The sequence below is a fragment of the Pleurodeles waltl genome, chromosome 3_1 (assembly GCF_031143425.1).
Source record: "Pleurodeles waltl isolate 20211129_DDA chromosome 3_1, aPleWal1.hap1.20221129, whole genome shotgun sequence".
In the NCBI taxonomy this organism is placed as follows: Eukaryota; Metazoa; Chordata; class Amphibia; order Caudata; family Salamandridae; genus Pleurodeles; species Pleurodeles waltl.
The window spans coordinates 1,854,798,733-1,854,810,922 of record NC_090440.1 but is presented as its reverse complement, the minus strand read 5'-3'; the positions used below and the strand labels follow the sequence as shown (position 1 = coordinate 1,854,810,922).

The 12,190-nt window shown below is 43.9% G+C and overlaps 1 protein-coding gene across 1 annotated transcript in view; it reads right to left on the bottom strand.

The window, feature by feature from the left end:
• The window catches only part of PTH2R (parathyroid hormone 2 receptor), a 1,094,265-nt gene that overhangs the window by 783,638 nt on the left and 298,437 nt on the right, over positions 1 to 12,190 (bottom strand). The window lies entirely within an intron of this gene.

The window sequence follows — 12,190 nt, the reverse complement described above, 5'->3', positions numbered from 1 at the left end:
GGGATGGATGGAAGGATGCATGAGGGAGGAGGCCAGAGGCTGAAAAGATCTCTGTAGGGCAGACATAGAACTGTGAATGCCTTCCAGGTAGTACACCATGTGTTGCAGATAGCTGCCCTACACCTGGATCGCATTTAGTAGTGTTGTCTGACCCACAGAGATGTAGAAGATGCAAAGTGTTTGGTGCACATGGTGTATTCAGCCAAAAAGAGTGCAGTATGTTAGTAGGAACAAAATAAAGGCCTGGATAAGAGTTTTTCAAGTGCATGCTCAAAGCACAAAGACAAAGAGTAAAATGGGCATGCAGTGAACACTGCATTATCGAAAGGTGATAAGTTAAAAGAGGGCAATGATTGAATAGGCATGGAGAGTGAAGTATGCTATCAGACATTTTTCCAAGGAAAGATCAAGCAATGATAAAGTATGGACACCATTCTTTCCTCTACCTCAAATGTGATATAATGAGCAGTGATTCTAAACATTCTTTGGACCTGCTTACATACATCCATCACTTCGGTTGGATTGCTCCCATCAGTCTGTGTGTGCTGTCTCACAGTAACTGTGCTTAATGAGACTATGGCCCTCATTACAACCCTGGCGGACAGCGGTAAAATGGAGGAAAGTACTGCCAACAGGCTTGTGGTACTTTTCCCCATAATATGACATTGGCGGTTTGGCTCAAGCCAAACCGTCAATGTACCACACCGTTCGCCACAACGGTAACGACCGCAGGGCTGGAGACTGCAGTCTCCAGCCAGGTGGCCGTCAATAGCCCACCCGCTGGATTATGATCCTGCCTATCGCCATGGATTTCGTGGCTTCCTTACCGCCACGAAAACCATGGCGGTAGGCACTGTCAGTGACACGGAATTCCTTCACTGTCACTGACAGGGGTCTTCCCAGCCCCCTCCCCTGGTTTTCCCCCATCCTCCTCCCACTCCAGACTCCCCGACGACATACACACACCTTCACGCACCATCTAAAACACTCATATACACACTCATACCCACATTTGTCCACGCATGCATACATCCATTCACACACACATCCTGCATGCTCACAACACAACATACACGCACTCACACATCCATACACGCATACACAGACATACACACACACACACAGCCCCCCCTCCCCTGCTGGAGCACCTGACTTACCTGATTGCGGGGGGTCCTCTGGCAGGAGACGGGACAGGGTGTTGCTGCCAGCAGCAGCGTCCGCCAGCAGAACTCCGCCAGGCCGTATCATGTGTCATGATATGGTCTGCGGCGGTCTACTGGCGTGGCGCTGCTGCTGGCAGAAGCGCAACCTTACCGCCATCTGCCACCATGGCCGCAGCTGGATTTCCGCCATCCTTCTGGCGGAATACCGGCTACAGTCATAATTTTGCGGACGGCTGGTAGCTGCGGTGACGGTCTTTTGGCAGCCGTCACCACGGCGGTAGGCGGTATATACCGCAAGTGTTGTAATGAGAGCCTATATGTGCAGACTATATTTTTTACTGTGTGTGTGTCTGCCATTCTTCATTTGTTGACATGGGTGCCTGGCCATTTGTAGTATGCCCTGTTATTACTGTAACAATCGACGCTCTCTTTTGCTCCATTAGGTACAAATTCCTCACAGAGAGTCTAATTCACAAGGACAGTTTCTACGTTTGAGTACGTTTACACGTTTGAGTACATTAAGGATTTACTACATTTTTTAGCAGTTGTTGGACCTGTCAGCCTTAGGGCGATCTTCCCCCAATCATTTGCTGCCCTCCTCCATTTTTGCTGATCTCATTTTTGATGGCCTTAGGACTAATTGGCTTACCTCCAATTGGCACATTTAATTTACTGGTAAGCCCCTGGGAAATTGGAAAAAGTGAAGCACCATACGCATAATAAGAGATTTGCCTAATCACATTAACTCTCAGGCACATAGTGCTCTCGTCTGCCTTTAGTCTTCTGTCCTGAGAGCCGATAACATTTTCAGAGCTTCTGAAACCACTGATGTCTCCCAAGGGTGTACAAAATCCAACACCCACACCAGGGACCAACCATGCAAAACAATTTAGTGTGGAAGCTTCTCACACACTGTAAAGTATGCATAGTGTGTAGCATTTTATGACAGACTCAGTGCTTAATTTGAGGTAGTGGTTGCTGGTGGAGGACTCTGGCACATATTTTTGGGGGTTGGCATTTACTTTTCTTTATCAGACATTTCCCAAGAGATGGGAAACAAAAACAAAGAGGCTGTCACAAATGGAGAAAGGAGACACCTGCAAGGGTGAAATAAAAGGGCTGGGACTGTCTGATAGCAGATAAAGTGGCATGAGGTGGATTTAATAGTACATGGCCTTGCTATCATTTGCATCAACATCTAACTGCACTGGCTGTGGGCTTCTCAGCTCAGCGTTGGGCACTGGCACTTATTCTTTTACAGTTTAACCACTGGGCAGAAGCAACAGAAGTGAATGGGCTTTGGAATCAATGTTAAGGCACAATTTAAAAATTCACTGGTTCAGACATAGGTTTCAATAAGAGTACACATAGCCCAGTGCCTTGTACTGGACCCTTTAATGCAATATGATCAGAGCCAAAGTTCAACAATTTTGAAAGGAGAGCTGCTGTATGATCTGTGAGCAAAGGATGATCAAAGAACATTTGAAATTAAGGTTTAAGAGGAATGAGGAGCCTTCAGAAGTTAGGGCATTGTAGGGAAGTTTGATTTTTTTGCACAGTGCCCCTAGAATTGTTGCCTTTTCCTGGATGCGGTTTTTCCTGGTCTTAGAACTCTGTGCACTTTATCTTTGCTGAACAGGAGCAAGGGTCCTGTCCTCCCCTGTTAAACATGGTCAAAGTGGCTTATTCCTAATTGGCTTATTTAACTTACCTATAAATTGTGTTTATATGGTACAGAATATGGACCCAGGGCCTGGAACGTATTTGCACTTGTGAGCTGCAGCATATACTTATTTAACCATCCTGACAGAAGATACACAAACCTTGCTGTGTTATCCCCTTTAACTTAACATTGTAATAGGTAGGAAATCCTGATTTAAATTTAAACTATGTTACACCTCAGCACACTTTGATGCCCATAAGGTAAGGTGCATAATATTTAAGAGAGCAACATTCTGATATTAGAGATGCATGTTCCCTCAGTTACTAGACCCAAAACAACAGTATTACTGGCCATGCCATATCTGGTACATAGCAACTATCATTGTATGGAGAATACACATTACTCTATCAGGTTTGACTTGTACCTGATACAGACTCTTTTGTATGGCACAATTTTTTGTTTAATAAATCTCCAATATAATACTCAAAAGTGTTTTAAATATATCAGATATCTAACTTCTAGAATGCTACCTTTACCGTTCCTGAATCTGCTAGAAGCTAATTTTCGTTAGCTCTCCAGCTACTGCCTAGCTTGTACTTGAAGTAAATAAGGTGTGAAAGAGCTGTAAATACTGGTCTCAGAGCAGAGACAATAGACTGGGCATGAGAAGGCATTTTCTTCCACTTGCAGGAAGACCAATTAAGGTGCACCCAAGCTTGTCATTAATTGAAAAGGTCCCTGCCCTGTCACATGCACATTAGGTAACACCTGAAAAAAACCCAGCCTTTGTGCCCATAACAAAGTTGGCTCCAACCCCAGTGGAAGGAAAGCTACCCCCTAAAAACCTTTGAATGACAACAACAAAGGGGACTACTCATTAACCTGGCAAAACCTCAGGGTGGGCATTCAGGCTCTACAGAAGGAGAGTTTCCTCATCTTGGATTTTGACAGTGGGAGGCACTATGCTTGCCATAGGGCAAACAGGAACTGCTGGAAAAGTGGCAATGTTTATTGTATTGATTAGGAAATGTGCAGGAGCCACCCCACCCATGAACTGGTGCTAGGCATAAAAATGGCACCCAAGACACCATCCTGAGAACACTTACTCAAAATCTGGAACATCAAAAGAGAACTTAACTTGCTGTCTGTGACCTGATGTGATCAATGAAAAACTGGACCTGCTTCTTTTTGTACTCAACAAAGAAGTAGAGTTCATGAGTCACTTAGCTGACATCCTATGTGACTACAGGGACACAACAAGCTGCAAGAGGCATATTCCCTGAAGTACTCTGCTGACCAATGGCAACTAGACTTGTACTCAGCTTGGCAGTTGGCTTCTTCCTCATACCCTTTGTCTCTCTACGGTCCTGCGGGTAAATTAAATTAAACTCTTGTGGTTAGTAGGGCATCCAAAGAAAGTCACTTTTAACTTCCCATCCTATGGGTATAGTTTCTACTCCATATTCTATAGCTAATCAGACATTCACTAACTTCTAATTCTACAGAACTGGGCAGTGGACAGTAATGCAGCATAAAAAACACAGCAAGGAAATTTAGCAAGAAATCACGGTGACCATGCAACAAGGGGCTTTTTCGCACAATTATATACAAGTCGTTCTCTTTCTGCTTTGTAAACTTTTCAGCTACTGCATTTAATCTAGTAAATAAGAGAGTGATTGTAGGAAAGTACCATCTTGCCTGGCATGTTACCCCCATATTTTACTGTATGTATGTTGTTTTAGCCCTTGTGTGACCCCCAGTGCTCATAGTGTGTGCTCTGTATGTGTTCCCTGTGTGGTGCCTAACTGTATCACTGAAGCTCTGCTAACCAGAACCTCAGTGTTTATGCTCTCTCTGCTTTCTAAATTTGTCACTGCAGGCTAGTGACTAAATTTACCAATTCTCATTGGAACACTGGTACACCCATATAATTTCCTTGTATATGGTACTTCGGTACCCAGGGTATTGGGGTTCCAGGAGATCCCTATGGGCTGCAGCATTTCTTTTGCCACCCATAGGGAGCTCAGACAATTCGTTCACAGGCCTGCCACTGCAGCCTGCGTGACATAACATCAACGTTATTTCACAGCCATTTTTCACTGCACATAAGTAACTTATAAGTCACCTATATGTCTAACCTTCACCTGGTAAAGGTTGGGTGCCAAGTTACTTAGTGTGTGGGCACCCTGGCACTAGCCAAGGTGCCCCCACATCGTTCAGGGCAAATTCCCTGGACTTTGTGAGTGCAGGGACACCATTACACTCGTGCACTATACATAGATCACTACCTATGTATAGCGTCACAATGGTAACTCCGAACATGGCCATGTAACATGTCTAAGATCGTGGAATTGTATGATCCCCCGGGTCTCTAGCACAGAAACCGGGTACTGCCAAACTGCCTTTCCGGGGTTTCCAATGTAGCTGCTGCCAACCCCTCAGAGAGGTTTCTGCCCTCCTGGGGTCCAGGCAGCCCTGCCCCAGGAAGGCAGAACAAAGGATTTCCTCTGAGAGAGGGTGTTACACCCTCTCCCTTTGGAAATAGGTGTGAAGGGCTGGGGAGGAGTAGCCTCCCCCAGCCTCTGGAAATGCTTTGATGGGCACAGATGGTGTCCATCTCTGCATAAGCCAGTCTACACCGGTTCAGGTCCTGCTCTGGCGAGAAACTGGAAAAAGGAAAGGGGAGTGACCACTCCCCTGACCAGTACCTCTATCCAAGTGACTCCCACAGTCTAGTGATCCTTCAGTCCAAGTTTGGTGGAGGTAAGTCCTTGCCTCCCCACGCTAGACTGCAATCCTGTGCACTGCGTGATTTGCAGCTGCTCCAGCTTCTGTGCACTCTTCCAGGATTTCCTTCGTGCACAGCCTAGCCTGGGTCCCCAGCACTCCGTCCTGCAGTGCTCAACCCGCTGAGTTGGCCTCCGACATCGTGGGACCCTCCTTTGTAACTCTGTGTGGACTCCAGTTCAAAAATCTTCTAAGTGCCTGTTCAGGTATTTCTGCGGGTGCTGCCTGTTTCTCTGAGAGCTCTCTGAGTTGCTGAGTGCCCCCTCTGTCTCCTCCTCCAAGGGGCGACATCCTGGTCCTTCCTGGTCCTCAGCAGCACCCAAAAACCTCTACTGCAACCCTTGCAGCTAGCAAGGCTTGTTTGCGGTATTTCTGTGTGGGAACACTTCTGCAACCTTCTTCGTGACGTGAGACATCTTCCGTCCAAAGTAGAAGTTCCTAGTCCTCTTCGTTCTTGCAGAATTCCAAGCTTCTTCCATCCGGAGGCAGCTTCCTTGTACCTTCATCCGGGGTTTCATGGGCTCCTGCCCCCCCTGGACACTATCGCGACTATTGGACTTGGTTCCCTTGCTTTGCAGGTCCTCAGGTCCAGGAATCCATTTTCAGTGCACTGCTGGTGTTTGTTGTTCTTGCAGAATCCCCCTATCACAACTATCGTGCTGTTTTGGGGTAGTAGGTGTACTTTACTCCTACTTTTCAGGGTCTTGGAGTGGGGTATCTTGGACACCCTGACTGTTTTCTTACAGTCCCAGTGACCCTCTACAAGCTCCCATAGGTCTGGGATTCATTCGTGATTTGCATTCCACTATTGCAACCTATTGTAAATCTACACTGTTTGCATTACTTTTCTGACTCCTACTTACCTTTTGTGGTTTGTGTACATATAACTTGTGTATATTACTTACCTTCATACTGAGGGTACTCAATGAGATACTTGTGGCATATTGTCATAAAAATAAAGTACCTTTATTTTTAGTAACTCTGTGTATTGTGTTTTCTTATGATATTGTGTATATGATATAAGTGGTATAGTAGGAGCTTTCCATGTCTCCTAGTTCAGCCTAAGCTGCTTTGCCATAGCTACCTTCTATCAGCCTAAGCTGCTAGAAACACCTCTATTCTACTAATAAGGGATAACTGGACCAGTCACAAGATCTGAGCACCTTTGGTACCCACTACAAGCCAGGCCAGCCTCCTACAGTGATGAAAACTCAAAATATGGTTACTCATCCCTACGTTCAACATCATACGTATGCTGTGTCCCTCTATGCTTTCTCTCACCCTTACTTTGTTTTGACCTTGCTGCGTTTCTTTTTGATGAAGAGGAAATAGGTCCTACTGTCAGTGCCTTAAGAGTTACTAATTGTTAAAATAAAATCTTAAACATAAAATTGGTAAAACCTTCCATTTGTCATTACACACAAAGACTTTCCTTTTGTAGTTGTGAGCAGAATTTAGCTAATGGCACTATGTTAGTTGTGGTAGTCAGCACTTTGTTTTAATTCTCTGCATGAATAAGTAAACATGTTTACAGTATACCCATAAAATATTTACAGTGAGAAAGAGCAACAATGGTACCTCGTTATCTAACGATAACTGAGCTATGCATTATACCAACTGTGTGTGCAAATTCTATTAACTGGATTTAAACTAAGTTTCCTGTTTCTGCAGCTAATAGTCGACATGTTATTATTCAAGATTAACATTTTTTCCCGTTTAGTAAAATTTGACACAAAACCTTGTTAACCTTGCTTATTTATTTAGTTGCCTATCCCAGACAGGAGTGGTCAAGGAAGAGTCATCGGAGGGTACAAAACAAAGTAAGCACTCTAAACAGGCAAATTGGAATTGCTGGCAGGGGCATAAAAAGTATGCACGCAGCAGATAAAAACTTCACCAACATAAGACAGTTGGTAAAGGTTAAATGAGTAGTGATTAAAGCGTTCCGAAGGTGAAGTTTTAGGAAGGTAATACCTTTGACAACTTCAGGGTTTGTCACTTTTGCAAGCTTAAAAAGTGCGCATCCATTAATAAACAGATAACATACCTATAGCTCTATAAACCTGGCACAGCTAGCATACCTTGGCTTACTACCAAATTTATGTACACTCGTTTTGATCTTAAGGGGCATATTCACAAGCAAGTGGTGCATCGGTCCCGATGTGCCACTTTTCTTGCGACACAATGGTTGCTACGTATTTACAATACCGCTCACCCTGGCAGTCGTTAGGACAAAAGCATCAGAATTTCTGATGCTATTGTGGTGCTTTGCTGCACTAGCATAAAAAGCATATATGCTAGTGCAGCAAAGCACAAGAAGGTCCCTTGATTTAAAATCAGTGCATTATTTTAATGCCTGCCTTGAGCAGGTGTTAAAAGTGAAGGACAAAATGGTGCAGTAAAATGTTGTAAATTTTGCTGTGCCATTTTTTAGGGCCCCCCTGCACCGGAACGCCCCCTTGCATATATTATGCCTGATGCAGGCATAATGTGGTACAAGGGCTCGCACGGTGGGGCAAATCAAGCATTGCACCACTTTGTAAATACAGCACAGAGGAAAAGCCATCTCAACGCCGCCTTAGTGTTAAAGAAAAATTATGCTCTGGCAGTGCAAAGTGGCAATAGGGGCATGTAAATATGCCCCTAAGTATTTTGATCTTTTCTTCTCTTCAGAAATTTGAAGTTAACAACAAGGATTGCCAAAGGGTGCTGATGCCTTGTTAATACCAGGAGAGTGTTGCTATTTTACCTTCCCCCAACTGAGGGCTGAAAAATCTGAGTTAAATGTGTTTCAGAGAACTTCTTATCAAATATAGGGGCATATTTAAGAGGTCCTTGCGCCACCTTAGCACCACCATTGTGTACATTTTTTAGCGATAAGGAAATGCTAATATGTCCATTTAACAAAGAGGTGCAATGTATGCAATGCACCACTTTGTAACCACTTGCACCACATTATGCCTGTGCCACACATAATGTATTTAAGGGTGCAGTTATGGTGCTAGGAGGATGCAAGAATGGTGTCGTGAAATGTAAAAGATTTCCCTGCACCATTTTGGTGTTATATTTAAAGCCTGCTTAGAGGAGGTGTTAAGATGACGCTCCCATAGTAACCTATGGGCCGCCATGAACTTTGCTGCACTAGTGTCAACATTTGTGATGATGGTGTAGCAAAGCGCCACAATAGCATCAAAAAGTTTGACACTCTTGTGCTACCGACCGCCATGGTGTACTGTGTTATAAAAATGGAGCAACCCTGGTGTTGTTAGGTGCTGGTAGGAGGGTCTAAGAAAAGTGGTGCATCATAGCTGATGCCCCACTTTTCTTAAATATGTGCCTTATTGTCTACAAATCAACAGTTTTTAGAAGCAGTTATAGGTATATTCTAAAAGGCCTTTAGTGGCCCGGCATTAATGTTCTATAATTAAACCAGTTTCTACACTTCACAAGTTTGTAAAGCCTTTTTCCCCAGGCAAGCATTCACCATTCCAAAAGCAGCTTCCCTAGGTCATTGTCATTGTAATTACATCTGTGACAAATGTACTATGCCCACATGGGTGGTGGAAACTGAATCACAAAAATGTACCAAGATCCCTAATTACTCTGAGTAGGGGTGTGAGAGTTTTTTTGAGAAATAAGATACTTTCTCCCAGGTTATGACTGCCACCCTAAGAGTATCCTACAACCATATGGTATTCAATCAAATCACTGACTGAATAACAATACTGGTACCAGTGACCCTGTGTTGTTTCTATTGACCGTCTCACACCATATTGAAGTCATACTTCATCTTTGGGTTGTAGGATGCAAACTATGCAATGGCAGCAACATTGATGACATTTTGTAGTTAAAATAAATTAACAAAACTTGTCACTTCATATTGTCGCTCAGTATTCAGGATTTCAAGCTGCCCTGAAAGTACTAGGGAAGGGTTATATGAAGCTCCATGCCCAGTCAGGGCTCCAGGAGGTTGGATACATTCACTTCTGTCCTTGTGTCAGCACTGACTACAATAATGGCTACTGGGCTTCTCCATTGTTAGTAGAGCAAGGGTGTGGGTGACCTGCTATCTATTTGATTACTCTCCCCGGATGGTGCAAGGCTCCTGGAAGCCCCTTACCAGCAAACAGATGACCAGTCTCTGCTCTGGGTGGGGTGGAAATCTCTAAGCCAGAGCCCTATTGGGGCCCATGTGGGTCCATGTGCTGGACTGCCATGTTGTAGAGTATCCAGGGAGGCCGCTGAAATGACCTGATCAGGCCTTGTGTTAGAGCTCTAGATGGCCCAGTTGAGGACCTCTGTGACCTTGGCCTGTGTTCCGGCCCGCCGTAACTCAAAGGGCATTACCCTACTCAGATGCAAAAGTACAACGGCTTGAACAGCAGTTCTGAAGCCTGTTCCTGGATGAAATTGTTTGACTTTCAACAGAATAGAGAGCTGGTACCAACCCTTCATTGTTTTATGCCAATGTGTTCTTTGAGGAATAGCTTGGTGTTCATGGTGAATCAACTTGATTTGGCATTCATTGAGAGTTTGGTTTTGAGGCTGTTAATATTCATGTCATTGAGCCAGGTCTATACAGTATTTTGCTTATTGTTGTTGACAAATAATATGAACTCTACATTGGCAGTATTTAGCTTCAGGTAGGTGCTTCACATATAGGTGTGGATGTTATACAAGAAGTGTTTGAGGCAATGGATGTCTGAAGCATAAGATACTTAAATTTAAAGTTGTATATTAGCGGCACAGTGGTGAATCTTCATGCTGTTATCTGTTAGCAAAACAACAAGTGACTTCATGTAAAGGTTAAAGATGACAGAAAACAGTGCAACCCTGAGGGACTCCACATCTGATTAAGATCTTTTGTGACCTGGAGGCACCCATGTGAAAACAAATGGTGTCATTTGGAAAGGTAGAAGGAAAACCAGGGAAGGACAGTGAGTCCCATTTACGACTGTCTTGAAGGCAGCTGTGAGTTCCTGCAAAATCAGAAGGCAGGGGTCAAATCCACCTGTGGTCAATAGGTCATTGTCTACGATATCTATTGTGGCGGTCTCCATACTGCATGTTAGTCATGCAGGAAATGGTTAGCATTGATATATTCTTGGAGTTGAACATAGACTGCATTTTCAGTAATATAGCCAATGGATGGTAGGTGAGTGATGGGTCAGTAGTAGAAAAGGTCAACAACATGTAGTATAGATTTCATTAGTTGTTGGTATATCTGGTCACTCCTGAATGTTTTTGGGAAGATGCCTTCAAAGCGAGAGGCACTGACAATGCTAATTAGGGGTAAGAGAACATTGCCAAAGAGAGCTTTGATGAAGAACGATGATAGGACATCATTTACGTAAGAAGTGACTTTGAGGGACTAGAGTATGTCTGCCAGATCTGGGAGGATTAGGGCTTTTAAGGCTGACTATTAGAGGACTCTACAGGAAGGGGTGAGTTTAAGAGATGAAGCAGGTTCCGTACTGTTGATTTGCTATTGGATCTTCTGTATTTTCTCACTCAAAAAGAAGCTGATAGCAATGCATATTACTGTGAAGTGAGAAATAGATGGTTCTGGCAGGGGCTTGATTGTCTTGAACTGCGTTTTTCTTCTGTTTGTGACTTCTCGGATAGCGATGGTATAGCAATTTGCTTTGACTGTTGTGGTTAGCTGCCTGCATATTAAGGGGAAGGCCTTCAGTATCAAGAGGTCCTCAGAAGTTCTGCTTTTCTTTATTTTTCTTTCCAGTTTGTGAATGGGCCATTTATTGCCAGCAAGGTCTTTAGAGTACAAGGGTGCGGAAGACTTTGACCTACAGTTGCCAATGAAGTTGGGGTGTGAATGTTCACATAGCTTTCCAAAAATTGTTGAAATTATTCAGAAGTATGTTGGCATGGCACGTAGAGTTGATAGGGTGAGAGAAGTGTTCAGGTATTAGGTTGTCTACAGAGACATCTTTGAAGGATTTAAATGTTTGGTCATCTGTTTTGTGTTGACCTATGTTTGTTGGTAGTACCCTGAGCAGGGAGAAAGAGCGGAAGATGGAGATGGCAGAGTGGTCCAGTCCAAGTGTATGGGTGTTGATGTTGAAAAGACAAGATTGAGGATGTGGCCTTTGGAGTGTGTGCGCCTCTGGAGTGTGTTCTGTGTGTGGCATGCTGTACCACATTGAGTCTATGGATAAAGTTGAAAAGGGTAACTCTTAGTTTATTTTTATGCTTGCATTGTTTGGTATGCTGAAGTAATGTTAACTAGTTATGTGACCCACTAGTAGTTTGTGTTAGTTTCTTAGAGGAACAAATTCTGTTCACCCACATGGAATTGAACAATAACAGGTTTAGGGTGCCATTGGATTCTTGGGGGTGCATGCGTGCCATACTGAATGGATTCTCCTGCCTCTACCCTTCGCCAAAGGTGTGGGTGGCCAACTAAGGCTTGTTTCTGATAGGGATTGGGGATTGCAATTCTTTCCCAATAATAAGGAATTCCCAGTAAGTGTGGGTCATAACCTCATGTTGATGAAGTTTCTGCCCTTTGTACACATCACCTGCCTTTAAAGTTGATTGGTTGTTTTAGCGAGGTACT